Genomic DNA, 15,588 nt, shown 5'->3' on the forward strand with positions numbered 1-15,588 from the left:
TGGATTCTCAGAGCAACTCTTTCAGATAGGTACTATTATAATCCCACTTTACAGATGGGAAAACTGAGGCTCAGAAGGATTCAATACATTGTCCAAAGGCACAGAGCTAATAGGAAGCAGAGTCAAGGCTCAGTCCCAGGCCTGACTATCCCTCCCACGGACCAGTTCCCAGAGGGAGAAAAACACTCAGTTGGAGATTTCAACTTATCCAGGCACAAAGGTATCTACACAGCACAGTGAGATGAAATGTCAGAGGAGAGATTGGTCATCAGAGTGACTGACAGCGGTTCTGGGCTGCAAGGGGCTCCCTGGGGGGCTTCTGAGAAGGTGAGAGTGGGGAGTAGCCCTAGACCGTGGGGAAGCAGATGGAAGAGAGTATAGTGAAGGCGGGTGAGCAAAGGCACACAAGACTTGGTCAGGTGTGGGCAGGGTTCAGCGGCAGGCCAGTTGGCTGAGCCCAGGGCCTGTTTGAGACACAAAAGGAGGAATATCCAATTGGGACAGAATCTGGTTGGGGCAGGCTGTCATCAGTTTCCAGAATGATAAACTCGGGCCCAGCTGAAGCGACTTCTAGTCTTAAAGCATCACTGCTTAGAGGATCCCTACAAATCACATGCTGGCTGTCAGCGGTGCTCGAAGGTGTACCTGTCACTGGAAATGAAGGAGGTTTCTGTAGGCAGTAGACATCACCTGTCTTGCTGCGTGACCTCAACCTTAAGGAAGGAGATAGTGACATTTCCTTTGTATTCAGAGGATTCCACTAAGAAGGCCAAGTGCTAAGGGTCATCAAAGCAAACTCAGAGATGGTACAACTGTTCTTCAAGCCAGTCCGGCAATATATATCAAGAGGATAAACATGATCCCCGCTTTGATGCCACAATTTTACTGCTAGAAATTAATCCTAGGGAAATGGAGGGATGCAAAACTCTGTGTACAAGGATGGTTGCTATAGTGTCACTTGCAAATACAAGTACCAGAAATGTCCCCCCTCCAACCCCAAGAAAGAGAACAGATCTGTGGGTAGCAAAGGGGGAAGGGGAGTGGGGGAGGGGTGGATTGGGAGTTTGGGATTAAGAAATGCAAACTATTATATATAAGATGGATAAACAATAAGGTCCTACAGGGTACTAAATTCAATATTCTGTGATAAACCATAATGGAAAAGGACATGAAAAAGAATGTATATGATTATATAACTGAATCATTTGGCTGTACAGCAGAAATTAACACAACATTATAAATTGATTATACTTCAATAAAACAAATCAAATAAAAAAGAAATGTCCCAACTAGTCAATAACAGGGACTTAGCTGAAAATGCTGATATATCCATTCAATGGACTACCACACTACCATTCAAAGTCGCTGTTTAGTTGCTAAGTCGTGTCCGACTCTCTTGCAACCCTATGGACTGTAGCCTGCCAGGCTCCTCTGTCCATGTGGGATTTCCCAGGTGAAAATACTGGAGTGTGTTTCCATTTCCTTCTCCAGGGGATCTTCCTGACCCAGGGATCGAACCCAGGTCTTCTGTTTGGCAGGAGGATTCCTTACCACTGAGCCACCACCTGGGAAAAGTCATTGTGGTCACACCATATTAAGTGAAAACATCAAGTTGAAAACCATTAATATAGTATGATCTCAGCTTGAAAGTACATTAATAAAATCCATCCCCCCCACTTTTTTTTTAATTCCACAGACATTTACTGAGCACCTGTCAAGTAGCAGGAGCAGTCCTAGGCATGGAATACAGCGGTGACTATAACCCACGGGATGCCTGCCTCTGGGAGAGGGGTGAATGCAAGGCTGCGGATGGTGGTCAGCACGGTGGGAGGGCAGCAGGGGAGCGGCAAAGGCTTGGCCAGGAGAGCTGCTCCCCAGTTAAGGAGGAGGCCCCAGTACCCGAGGGGTCTGTGGGGAGGCACTTGGGGCCTCCTCACCTGCTGCTCGGCGCCCCCTGAGCCAGCCCATTTCTGCCCAACTTGCACAGGCCTCAGGGAGCGACCCAAGGCCATGACTTCAGCCCAAAGAAGACAGCGGTGGGAGGGGGACCCCCACGCACCCACCCCAGCAGACAGGTGGGCCTGACCTTTTAGGCCTTGGGACTTTGGTGTGCAGCTAAAGGCACTTGAAGCTGCCTCTGGGGTTTGGGGGTCCCCAGAGTTCCCGGTGATGGCACGCTGGGGGGCCTAGGCACCAGAACACAGTCTCCCCGGCAGGGGAGGGCCAGAGCCGCAGCCTGGACCACAGCAGCCTGGCTGTCAGGAGTGTCGGTACTCACCACATCGCAAGAAGCTGCGGTGCACACGGAGGGCTGGCGCCTGCAGACGCGGTCAACCGCGCTCTAGCTTCAGGCTCTTGTACAGGCAGCTCGTGAAGAGCACGCCAAACACCTGCACACAGGTGATGCCCAGGCCCATGGCCCTGCTCATCCTCAGGTGCTCCTGGATGAGGGTCTCCAGCTTGGTGATGCAGCCGCCCCCGACTCTGCAGATGTTGGAGCTGTGGTCCCACTGCCCACGGCCAGCAACCATGGTCTTGCAGCAGCTGTCGGGGACCACATGTCCACCTGCCTGGCCTGAGTGGATGCGCTCACTGTCCTGCCAGGCCTGCGAGCTGTTGCTGCCACAACAGTGGAGCTCCTGCTGCAACTTGTCCACAGCGCTGCTCACGCCCTCGTGGCCCGGCTGGTGGTTCCCCTTGGTCCTGGTGTCCTTCAGGTTCTCCTTGAGCTCTGCGTTCAGCCGCTGAGTAGACACAGACTCCTGCGATGATCTCCAGCAGAGCTAATAAGGGGAAGGGTGCGGTCCCCATGTAGCAGTTTCCTCTGTTCCGTGAAGGTGGCACAGCAGCCCAGAACCCCAGTCACAGTGACGACGGCGCCCACCACCACCAGGATGCAGGCTGTGGCCAGGCAGGTGCCCCCGGCCAGCGGCTGGTGCACTCACGCCGGAGGGCCAGCGTCCAGATGCCCACGGCCGAGACGGCCAGGCCAGCCAGCCAGAAGCAGCAGCTGCAAGTGAAGAGCAGGCACTCGAGGCAGACGGTGCCGCGTGCAGCTGTGGACTTCTCCCCGAACTCGCCCGCCCATCCCGGGGCTGGCAGGCGGGGAAGGCGCTGGCTGGTGGGGAGTGCTCCTCTGTAAGGCGGGAAGACAGAAATTCCCCGCCTGAGGAGGCTCCACGAGAAGGCCAGGGACAGACAGGTCACAGCCCCGCATCCGAGTCCGCGGGCGGTGGGCTGCGCGGGCCGCGGCTCTGAGCGCAGAGAATACGCAGCTGGCGCGGGGCCGGCCCGCGGCCAAGGACGCCGCGACGCGGGTCAGAGCAGAGCTCCGCGCATGGGCCGGACACCCACTCGGGCCCCCGGGGTCCACCCAAGGCGGCAGAGGCCAGGTGGGCTGTGGCCCCGGGGTGCCCACAGCTCCACTGCGGCCCACGCCCTCTCCATTCACTTTTTAAGTAGCTAAGGTGCTGTGTCCCAGACAATATTCTGAACACTTTGGTGATGGAGGGCAACGAGGTGAGTGTATTATTTGGGGGGCAGCCAGATGACATACATATAGAATATGTTCAGGAATAAGGTAATTCTGAGGGTAGTACAGTGCCATAAAGAAGATATAAGATGGGCTAGTTCAGAGGGAGGGACAGGTAGGGATGATCCGAGGAACTGACGGGTTGATTGCCTCCTGCGTATTGAAAAACATCTGGTCGTGAGGATCTGGGGAGGAGCATTTCCGGCAGAGTGCGGAAGGCTTTAAGGACAATGCAACTGGAGTATTAGAAAAGAAAATAAAGGAAGAGAAGTAGTGTGTGAGCAGGGAAAAAAGAGGTGGGGAGAGTCAGGCACAGGGAGAAAAGAGGTGGGGAGAGTCAGGCAGGATAACTAGTCAGAAAGCCAAGGTGAGGCGTTTACAGGGAGTTTGGATTTGATTCTAAGTGCAATGGGACACTGCTGGATTTCGTCAGGCAATGATTATATTCACATTTACATTTTTGTAGGAGATGGCACCCCACTCCAGTACTCTTGCCTGGAAAATCCCATGGACGGAGGAGCCTGGTGGGCTGCCGTCCATGGGGTCGCTAAGAGTCGGACACGACTTCACTTTCACTTTTCACTTTCATGCATTGGAGAAGGAAATGGCAACCCACTCCAGTGTTCTTGCCTGGAGAATCCCGGGGACGGGGGAGCCTGGGGGGCTGCCGTCTGTGGGGTCGCACAGAATCAGACATGACTGAAGCGACTTAGCAGCAGCAGCAGCAGCCAGAAGGAAATACATCAATGGGTTAATAGAGATCATCAAGGGGTAGAGGGGTAATGAACAATTTTTTCTTTGTTTCTGTGTGTTTTTCTATAATACCCAAACTTTGACAACTAGAGACAAACAATAATTTCTCTTTTAAAAACCATGCACCAGAGAGCAAAGCAAGCTAATGGCCACCACTTACGTGGAGCCATTTACAGGAAGAAAAGTCTTAGGCCCATCATCCCATTGCATTTTTGCAATAACCCCATGAGTTAAGTCAGACCATTTGGAAGGCGCAGAGACTCTAGCAGAAAATGTCAGAACTGGGACCAGAATAAAGTTTCTACAGCCTTTGCCCAGGTTGGCTGATTCCATCACACAGTGAGGTCTCTGGGGCCCTTAGGTCTGCCTTAGATGCATCCAGATACCCAGAGGCCCCAGGAAGAAGTCATGAGATTACTGAACCCTACCCCTGTCTGAGAGAGAGTAGGGAGGGAACAATGCCCCCAGTTGTACATGGCTAGTGCAAGAGCACGTGTGTGCAAGAAGAGGGGTCTTGCCCATAGGGTAGATGCTCCATAAACATTTGTTAATTAGTGAAATGACTTGCTTTCAGGAAAATGCTGCTTACTCTTGGGAGGTGGTTTAGCTGACTCTACAATTCATTAGCTGTGTGATCTCAGGCTAATTATTCTACCCTCCAAGCCCAGAGTCATCATCTCTAAGATGAAGATAAAGCCTGTACTCATTCACCTCTGTGAAATGTGATAGATAGGGGCAGGCTCTAGAACCAGACTGCCTGGGCTTGAATCTGCTTCTACCCTCTTCTGATTATGTCCTTGTGGAGACGCTGAGCCTCTCAAGACCTCAGTTTTCTCATCTGTAAAATGTGAGTAATAAAACTTGTCTCCTAACATTGGTGTTAGGATTAAATGAATGGATGGAGAACTTTGAAGAGGTCATAGCACATAGAATGTGCGCCTTGAATGTCAGGTAATATTAGCGTTAGCATTTTAGGGAGTTTGCATCAAGGGAGAAGCTTTTGGAAGCACAGAACTTAACACAGGGTGCCAATAAGGCTGCTACTGCCTTTCTACCGCCATGCCTGCCATGATCACTGTTTCAGTGATTTTTCATAGGAATCATATAAATTCACCAGCCACCTTTTTGTTTAGAGGGGAGACCCCTTACCCACCAGGAGGTCCTTTGCCAAGTTAAACAGTAGATCTACTCTCTCGCATCTCAGGAGGTTTATCTGTTCAAGGTCTTGGGAAGAATCCTGACATTTTCCAGGGTCTCTGTCTCTAATTCAGTTAAGGAGCCACTTTTTACATTTCAGGCTTGACATCTGCTGAATGACATGAATGGAGCCTGCTTAGGTGAGCAGCCTGGGATCATGTGACCTCTGACCTTTACCCCTGTTTTCAAGCTTCAGTTGTTTGAAGACCACCAATAATTGTGCAACAGCTGTATACCCCTGGTCTACTGGGTCTCCTCTTCCCTCATTATTTTTCTTGAATTTGTCTCACATTTAAAGCTCAAAATATGTTGATTCTAAAGGGAAGCATACTCATTACTATAAATGGAAAGCCACAAATAGAAGCTACTCATAAAAAGAAATATTATGCAAATGAAGCAGGATTGCTGAATTCTAGAGGAATAGGGTCGCCCACTGAAGGCTCGAGGCTCATGAAGCCTTTTAGATGTTCATTTAAATGGGAGATCTGGAGAGGTGTGACAGACGTTAGTGCCCCAGTGAGTGTCTTCTTTGTGGAATAAGGATTGAGAAAGACTTCAGAGGGAAAAACTCTCTAACCACCTGATTCTATCTTTTTATTCCTGTGTCTGTTCACCTCCTAGAACTTCCTCCTGCCTGCTAGGGGCTCCCTTCTATGCTATTCAGTTCTCAATTCAGAAAGGTAAGGAGTGAACAGCCCATTCTCTGCTTCTTGCTTGTTAGGTCTTTTTAGGAAGATCCTTAGTCCTCTCTGAAATGCCACTGCTATGCTTTTGCTTAGTTGTATCTGATTCTTTGTGATTCCATGGACTGGAGCCTGCCAGGCTCCCCTGTTCATGGAATTTTTTAGGCACGAATACTGGAATGGGTTGCCATTTTCTACTCCAGGGGATGTTTTTGACCCAGGGATCAAACCCGCATCTCCTGAGTCTCCTGCATTAGCAGGCAGATTCTTTACCATTGCACCACCTGGGAAGCCCCTCTCTGAATTGAGGGAGCTGGATTAGAAACATATTCTTCTCTGATGATTTTCAGGCTCCCAAAGTGTGCTTGGCTGCCCATCCATGTTTTTCACCTGCGGACAGAGCAGGAGTGAAACCCACCCCCAGGATGGTCTTGTGGAATAGTTCAGGTCCCATGAGAAGCAAAGAAGTGGGATTCACCACATAGCCACGAATGAATGTGTGTTTCCAGAGGGGTGCATTTTCTGCGCGTTGAACTGAGCAGATGGCTGTGTTTGAATGAAAAAGGAAATACACCCTAGGAAGAAGTGACAAAACGACTTCGGGTTTCATCCCCTCATTCAGCAGCCCCTGCAAAAGTTTCCTTCTTTAGAGATCCTGGTAAATGCTGCTGAGGCATCGCTCCGAAATGATTCCTCTTTCCAGGTCTCTTCCCTGCTTCTAAATTGCTTGGAATCTGCCGCACCTGTGTGTATTCAGATTCTGTAGCCTGACGTGTGAGCCCCTCCTCTGCTGCTGCTGCTGCTAAGTCACTTCAGTCGTGTCCAACTCTGTGTGACCCCACAGACGGCAGTCCACCAGCTCCCCCGTCCCTGGGATTCTCCAGGCAAGAACGCTGCAGTGGGTTGCCATTTCCTTCTCCAATGCATGAAAGTGAACAGTGAAAGTGAAGTTGCTCAGTTGTATCCGACTCAGCCTACCAGACTCCTCTGTCCATGGGATTTTCCAGGCAAGAGTACTGGAGTGGGCTGCCATTGCCTTCTCCGGAGCCCCTCCTCAGTCTGGTTCTAATCTGCACTTGCAGTTCTGGCTGCTGGAATGCCCCTTCCTTGAATCTCCTGCTTCGGGCAACCTGGTTCCCTGGCACAGAGTAGGTGTGAAAAAACATAATTGAAGAAAAGAATCTGTCTTATGCTGGGATGCCTCTACAGTCCCTTTCAACATGTAGTTCTTGAGTGTCAGAGACGAATGGTGATTGAAAAGTTCCTGTATGCCTGCCGTGGTGGGGTGACCACTGTCTCAATTTGCTGAGGATTTTCCTGATTCTGGCACTGGCAGACCAAGAACCAGGAAACCCATGTGACAAAGGCAATCAGGATGGTCGGTCACCCTGTGTGTTAAGACTGCACGTGCTCTCTCTCCGTGGGAACTCCGGCACAGTGGAGGAGGAGATGGTAAACAAATTATCCCACAAAGAAATAGGTCATTACAAGCTGTGGTGAGTGCAAAAAGAAGCAGCCCCAGGACTTCCCTGGTGGCTCAGTGGTAAAGAACCCACCTGCTAGTGTAAGGGACATGGGTTCGATACCTGGTCTAGCAAGATCCCACATGCTGCAGGGCAACCTAGCCCACAATCCACAGCTACTGAGCCTGGGTGCCCTAGAGAAGTCCCTGCAGTGAGAAGTCCACACACAGCAATGAAGAGGGGCTCCCCGCTGGCTACAACTAGAGAAAGCCCATGCACAGCAATGAAGACCCAGCACAGCCAGAACTAAAGAAGAAGGCAGCTGTGAGCTGAGTGATGTGGGTTCGAAAAGGAAAACACAGGGTCCCAGCCCTGAAGAAGTTTCTGGTTGTAGCTAGGAGAGAGGAGGATACACAGCTTGCTTAATGTCAAGTACCGAGTGTAATGGATCAGAAATACACGCTCCCTTTTCCCTCTTCACAATGCACCATTTCTATTTTAATTGCGGTGTCAAGCATCAGAAACTCACTGGTAAATTAAATAGATATACGTCAATCGAAAGGGCATTACCAGGAAAAGCTGAAAAACTAGGAGGCCTTGGAAGAGAGAGAAATGATGGTCTCTTAGGGAGCTGAGAGAGTAAAAAAAATATGCCAGAACAAAAGAACATGCCTTGTTCCATTTCCATTAGAAAAACTGACTCAAGCCATCCTTTGCCCGTGGGTTTCTCTGCCCAATATTCTAACTCTAGTAAGAAAGAATTTGATAGCCAAGCCTGGGTCTCATGCCAACCCCTTGGCTAGGCTAGGGTGGCTACCATGATTAGAAATCCACCAAAATAGTTTGTGATGGGGCCCTGGGTAGCAGGGTGGTTGCTAATGGCAATGGAATAGCCAGGATGCTGGAAAGGTGAGGGCCTCAGTCACCTGTATCTCTCTTCATGAGGCGGTCCAGACACCGCCTGCCCGAGGCCTTCCTGTACTGTGCTCACTGCCTTCCAAGGAGCTCTGCTGGCCTTGTGTCCAGAATATCCTGTTCTATTCTGTGACCATGGACAGCCCCATGCTGACGTCTGCCTTCAGCTGATGGCACCTTGGCCATGCCCCCCTTAGAGTGTGCACTGGGTCCTTGGGCACGGCCTGCACATTTCCTGGCACAGAGGCATGCTACTGAGGACTTTCAAGAGAGTTCTAAAAGAGCCCATTGCCCTGATGATCCCACCCGCCTTCCCCCCGGGCCACTGCCCTCGAGCCAAACCAGTCTTCTTTCTGCTTCTCACGCACTCAGCCTGCTTTGCTATCCCTTCTGCCCATTTGTCTGCTTTGCTGACCTCATAGCTCAGCAGTTCTGCATCGGGGAGATTTTGTCCTCCAGGAACATCTGGGGACATCTGGGGACAGTGTCAGCTGTCACACTAGAGAGCAGGCTGCCACCAGCATCTTACAGGTCGAGGCCAGTGATGCTACTAAATGCCTCATAAAGCACAGGACAGACCCCTGACAGATCCTCCAATAGAGAGCTATCAGGCCACACACACCCCTCGGGCAGAGGTGGAGGAGTCCAGGGGTGAGGCTGAATGCCATGTCTCTGCTCAGAAGTTCTCCTCAGGAGGCTTTCTCTCCCCATCTGCCCGTGTCTCTCTATCTCGCCCCCTTTTGTATTTTCCTAAAATGACTGTGTCTGTGTATTCAGTTGCTTATTTGGGGCCTGTCTCCTGTACAGAAGGGGCAGCCCTAGGAGAGTGGGCCCCCGTGGGCCTTCTTTCCAGCCTGGAAAGCAGCACCCGGCACCCTGTGGGCTGCTCCACAAAAATGTGATGAGTGAATGTTTCATAGAGGAGAGTGGCTCCACCTCCTCAAAGAGCAGAGGTCAGAACACTGGGCTGTGAAGCCCCGCCCTTCTCAGACTGGCCATCTTGGGATTCATTTGCATTTGTTTATTTCCCCAGCCAGTTCACATTTAGCCTTTGGCAAGTTTCTGAAGCCTCCTGTGACTCAGTTTCTGCATCTGTCAAGTGGGGCTATGTTTATTAGCTCCTTCCTTGCAGAGCCGTGGTGGAGATGAAATAAATTAACCCACAAGACACTTAAGAACATGCCTGACTCAGAAGCGCCTTAGTAAATGCCATGTCTCATCATCATCATCACAACGGCTTGGCCAGAGTAGGCGGTGAAGATGACAGAACCGGCTCTGGGGCCCTCCCAGAAGATTAGGGGATTAATGCAGCTTGCAAAGCCAAAGCTGTCCCCACTTGGTTTTGCCAGCTCCTTCTCTGTCCATGAAATAAACCAGATGAAGCCTTTATCCATCTCTTGTTTTGAGAAGGAGGCTATCAGGAACTGTGGATTTAATGTGGCAGATGGTGCTGTCCTTGAATTATGAAACCAAAGGAGGAAATTAAAGTGCTCCCTTGCAACAGATATGGGCCAGAAGGGGTAGAGGGCAGGGCCCGGGCCACAAAGGAGAGTGAAGGAGGTGTTTTATCAGCTGGACAATGGCTATTCCTGAGAGTAGCTGGAGTCCTAGAATAATAGAATTTTATAGCCTAAAATCATTTGAGACTACTTTCTTCATTTTATATAAGCAAATGAGGCCCAGAGAGGGAAAGTGACCTCGAGGTCACATAGCCAGTTAGTGACAGAGCAACCCATACCTCTTGTTTTGTTGATCAGGGTTATGTTTTCTGTCCCAGGCCAAGACCAGGGGCAGCCTCTGTCCCAGGGCGTCCAGACTTCGAGCATCTCTGCTCTGCAGAGCCTGGGGCACATGTACGCCATGTCTCTCCCCAGCACATCAGGGGAGTATGAGCCAGAGCTCTGGAACCCTGTCTGGGTCTTAGAACCTCAGTTTGCTTATCTGTAAAATGGAAATAATAATAGGCTGTATCTCACAGGGTCACTGTGAGAATTTAGTGAGTTACTATCATATCAAGCATTTAGCCATGGGCTTGGCACATAAAATGCTCTGTCAAATGTTGGTTGTTATTATGGCTCCAGAACTGACTAGGGTCTGAAGGTCCCTAGGCTGCAGGCCCCTCAGAGGCAGTGCCCATCTACAGGATATCTTTTGTCCTCTATGCTGTGCCAGGCAATTATCACCTGCCAGGAGCTCAGTAAATGGTAGTGGCTGACAGCTGGCCCCCTTAGAGACCCCCATTTCTCAATAGGAACAACAGAGCACCAGGAAATGCTGCCAGCAATGCATGTGACTTTGGTCACTAGTTTAGACTTTAATCCTAAACAGATAAAGCAACCCTCTTGTCCAGTGGTGAACCAGCCTCATGATGAGGGCTGTGTTTGTTTCCCATCCTTCCTCGGCAGGCAGTGTGGAATCTTTCCCCAACTTGCTGTGGGCTATTTGCATTTAAATTGGTTTTCTCTCATTATAGAAATCTCTTAGGTCAGCTGCAGTTTCCATTTTCCCCAGCATCAGTCTGGAAGCTCCATTTCTTGCTCAAGGGTCCCTCATGCCTTCCTCCTTCTCGCCAACAGTGAGATGTGCTCACCTATTCTCACTGTGGACACCAGATAGCCTGAGAAATTTGCCTGAATCCCAGGCAGGCTTGGCATGTTTCCCCCATGAGAAGGTGGAGGCTGGGGAGGGGCTGGAGGATTCTGGACCCTGCTATTGCAGTAAGGAGACCCTGGGGGCTTCGTCTTCTGCACCTAGGCCTTATTTTCTCATTTGCTTAAAAAACACACACACACACACACACATTGATCAAGTAAGTATGATGCTAGGTGCTTGGAATGCAGAGATAAATAAGACACATCTACCATCTCCCAGGAAAGGAGAGAGAAAAGAATACCAAAAAATTTAATATAGTCAAATAATTGCTTTAATATGGATCAAAATAGATTCAGCCAGAGCACAGGCTTTCAGATAAGGCTCATCATAAACCACGGTCATACACACGCACACACACGCTAGCTAACATGTTTATAGCATCCATGTGTGGCCGGGGATCTTTCTAAGCAGATAATACATTAGATCTCTATTACATCTACATCTGTATTATATCTATATTGAGCTTCCCAGGTGGCACTAGTGGTAAAGAAGCTGCCTGCTGACAGGAGACACAAGAGACGCGGATTTGATCTCTGGGTCGGGAAGATCTCCTGGAGACGGGAATGGCAACCCACTCTAGTATTCTTGGCTGGAAAGTCCCATGGACAGAGGAGCCTGGTGGGCTGTAGTCCCTAAGATCGAAAAGAGTCAGACAAAACTGAAGTGACTTAGCACCATATATATATATATGTATATATAATATGTATCTGGATGTGTGTACATGTTCAGTTGCTAAGTCATGTCCAACTCTGACACCACACGGAATGTAGCCCGCCAGGCTCCCCTGTCCATGGGACTTTCCAGCCAAGAATACTGGAGTGGGTTGCCATTTCCTCCTTCAGGGGATCCTCCCAACCCAGGGATTTAATCCACATCTCCTGCATTGCAGGTAGATTCTTTACTACTGTGCCACCAGGGAAACCCATAAGGCATTTCCTTTGCTTTATTGCGCTTCACAGATATTATGTTTTTCGTAAATTGAAAGTTTGTGGCAACTCTGTGTCGAGCAAGTTTGGGTGCCATTTTTCCAATAGTATTGTTTTTTAATTAAGGTATGTACATTGTTTTCTTAGAAATAATGCTATTGCATACTTAATAGACTATAGTGTAAACATAATTTATATGCACCAGGACACCAAAAAAGTTGTGTGACTTGATTTGTTACAATATTTGCTTTATTGCATTGATCTGGAACCAAATGTGCTATATCTCCAAGGTATGGTTGTGCAAATATACAAATATATTTATACATAATATATAAATATATATTAAGTAATATACTGATTTCATGTTCATGGTAGGCCATTAAGGAAGTGCTATCATTCTCATTGTTCTCCAAATGAGGGAATTGAGACACAGAAAGATGAAGTCACTTGCCCAAGTGAAAGTGAAGTTGCTCAGTTGTGTCCGACTCTTTGCGACCCCGTGGACTATAGCCCACCAGGCTCCTCCGTCCATGGGATTCTCCAGGCAAGAATCCTGGAGTGGGTTGCCATTTCCTTCTCCAGAGGATCTTCCCGACCCAGGGATCGAACCCAGGTCTCCCACATTGCAGGCAGACGCTTTAACCTCTGAGCCACCAGGGAAGCCCTTAGGCCATTGCTAATCAATCGTAGCGCTAGATTTGAGCGCAGGCACTCCAGCTCCAAGGCTTGTGCTGTTCATCCTGTGTTATACCCACAGCTGACAAAGAGTGATGCACTTACGCGTTTTCCACCCTAGCTCATCTTTCAGGAAGCATCCTCAAGCTCCACTGCTTTGCTAACCTGACCCACTGATGGGCTATGGACCATGGTTGAATCGAAATGCAGAAGGAGGTTCCAAGTCTGCTTGGGAGAACTGGGGAGCGTGAAACAGGGAGGAGATGCTTGCAGTGGATTTGAAGGATGACTAGGAATTTTCTGGATGGGCAAGAGGAAGAGCAGAGTATTTCACTAAGGACAAGACTGTGCTGATCCCCACAATATTAGCAAGTGTGGAAGTCTAGGTCTCGTGGCCAGTGGCGGGGGGCTCAAATTGCATGACAGGGCTCAGATGTGATGTGGACTGAGCAGGTTGTGAGCCATGGGACAGGGAGACTAGCCAAGACCAAAGCACGAAGGGCCTTGAATGCCATGTTCATCACAGGCTCTGTCCTGGGGGCCAGGGAAGCCATGAAGTGGTCAAGTTGGTTACAAGGATCACTCTAGCTCTGGTGTGGAGGACTGCCTGGACAGGGACACCAGGAGACACTATAATCAACAGACGGAACCAAGAGGTGTAAGAGCTACAGTTGATTCAGTGTAATCAACAGTGTTAGGTGGGGGGTTTTCCAGCCAAGAGGCACTCCTGCTGCCCAGCGACGAGTGGTGGCGCTGCACCTACCCACAGAAGATATCCTTATCTAATTCACCCAGACACCTTATGGGCTGGTGGTGGCCCTTGTGTGTGATAGTCAAGACGGGTGGGGAAAGGGCTGAACGAAGGCTGTGGCACTTGAGGAAGAGATGGGGACCAAATGTACGAGACAGTGTGGGGAGATGGGGGACCAAATGTATGAGACAGTGTGCAGCAAAATAATCTGGTCTTGGTGATCAGCCTGATGCCAGGGCTTGAGGGAGAGCGAGAGATGGGATGGTGCCCATCCCATCTGGTTCTGGTTGAGCTCAACCAGCTTTAATCCTACTTCAATCTAACATCAGGGGGTCGGCAAACTTTTCTGTAAAGGACCAGACAGAAACTTTTGTAGATTGTGCAAGCCCTGTGGTCTCGGTTACAACTACTGAACTCTGCCATTATGGCGCAAAACACTCCTAGGCATTGTGTAAGGGAATGGTCGTGACTGTGTTTCAGTAAAGCTTTATTTACAGAAACAGACTGTGGGACGGATTTGGCCTGAGGACTGTTGTTTGCTGACCACTGCTTTATGCCATCAGGTGACCAACCACCAAGACGACCAGCTCACATACCAGGCACCCACTGAGGAAGAGAAAGGCTCACACCGTATCAGGTACAGATAGATCTCATATCTCCTCTTGAATGAGGTCTTCCTGTTCACAAAAACTCACCTGCGTTAAGGAGTAACTCCAGCGTCTAATTCCTGGAGCTCAGCTCTGGCAGAAGGGACGCTGCTGTCCCACTGCAGCTGCGCGGCCTCTGTTGCACTCCCAGTGGAGGCCTGGGCTGGCGCTTCCGTCAGTTACCGACGCGGTGCAACAGCAACACTAGCTCTCCTCCATTGAGCACTCTCTACACCAGACGCTGGGTCAAGGGCTTTACTTGGATGAGCTCCTTTAATGTTGGCCAAACCTCAGTGAGGCAGATAATGTACTATTATGTATCCCCTTTTTACAGATGAGGAAACTGAGGTACAAAAAGGTTCAGTATCTCTGAGGCTGGAAACCAAGTAGTCCAACTCCAGAGCCTAGGTCCTCAACCACTCTCCAAAGCTGACGTCACAGGTCTACATGGATGACCTCGGTCCTTATGACAAACCCCCACGCTAGCCCTAGTACACTGGAGAAAGCTGGCCAAGAGCTTGGGAAACTTTTGTCCTCTGGCCTGCGTGGCACTCTTATTAAAGACCAGCAGTCCAGCAGACATAAACCTGCTTCTAAACCAAACCAAATTGACAAGGTAAGTCTCTCCAAGATCTCTGTTTTGGAGCAAAATGGTTGTCAGAAGCGAGTCTGGATGAACAGATTGATATCTGAAGGCATTGCATCTAAGGGGGCAGGGACAGAAAATCAGAGAAAACAGCTGATCTCCATGGGTTCACTCTGCAAACATCCACTGAGGGCCTTGTCGTCCCCTGTCCCTGCCTTTCTGGAGGGCACTGGCTGGCAGAGAGCCAGACGCAGAGCAGACCATTGAAATGCCCTGGGCATCACACATGGTGTGGTGAATCCAGGGTAGGCTGGGGACACGGGGTAGGGACATCTGTCTTAGCCTGAACAGAGGCACCTGGAGCCCAGCCCAGAAAATCTGGGGGTAGGGTGCTGGTGAGGGCTATTCCCAAGGAGGGAACAGCATGTTCCAAAGCAACGGGTGGGAGATGAAGTCTTGCTGGAGTGAGAGAATCCTGTAGAAGGGATGTGGCTGGAGATGTGGGGAAGTTGGCCCCCAGCAGTTGGTCTGGACCACTCTGGGATGGAGGTCACCTCATTCTCAGCTCCTTTTTACAATTAGAACAGCCTCTGAGTTCTAGAAGAAACACAAATTGCTGGTCAGAAATGGCGATGCCAAGAACACTCTGCTGACACTGTGTCTTGAAGTCGTAAAAACAAATAATAGTAAATCACTTATATCACATCGTCGGTTTCCCCCTCACTCCCAGAGGCTGTGTCTTGCTTACATTCACAGACAGTTTGAAAGTGGGCAGATATTCATATTCCCAGCACCCTTGTTGTATCAG

At 49.8% G+C, this 15,588-nt stretch overlaps 1 pseudogene; it reads right to left on the reverse strand.

Moving 5' to 3' along the window:
• Positions 1-1,688: 1,688 nt before the first annotated feature.
• The window catches only part of LOC120879405, a 50,016-nt pseudogene continuing 36,116 nt past the window's right edge, over positions 1,689-15,588 (reverse strand).

The sequence above is a fragment of the Oryx dammah genome, unplaced genomic scaffold, assembly GCF_014754425.2.
Source record: "Oryx dammah isolate SB20612 unplaced genomic scaffold, SCBI_Odam_1.1 HiC_scaffold_20, whole genome shotgun sequence".
Lineage (NCBI taxonomy): Eukaryota > Metazoa > Chordata > Mammalia > Artiodactyla > Bovidae > Oryx > Oryx dammah.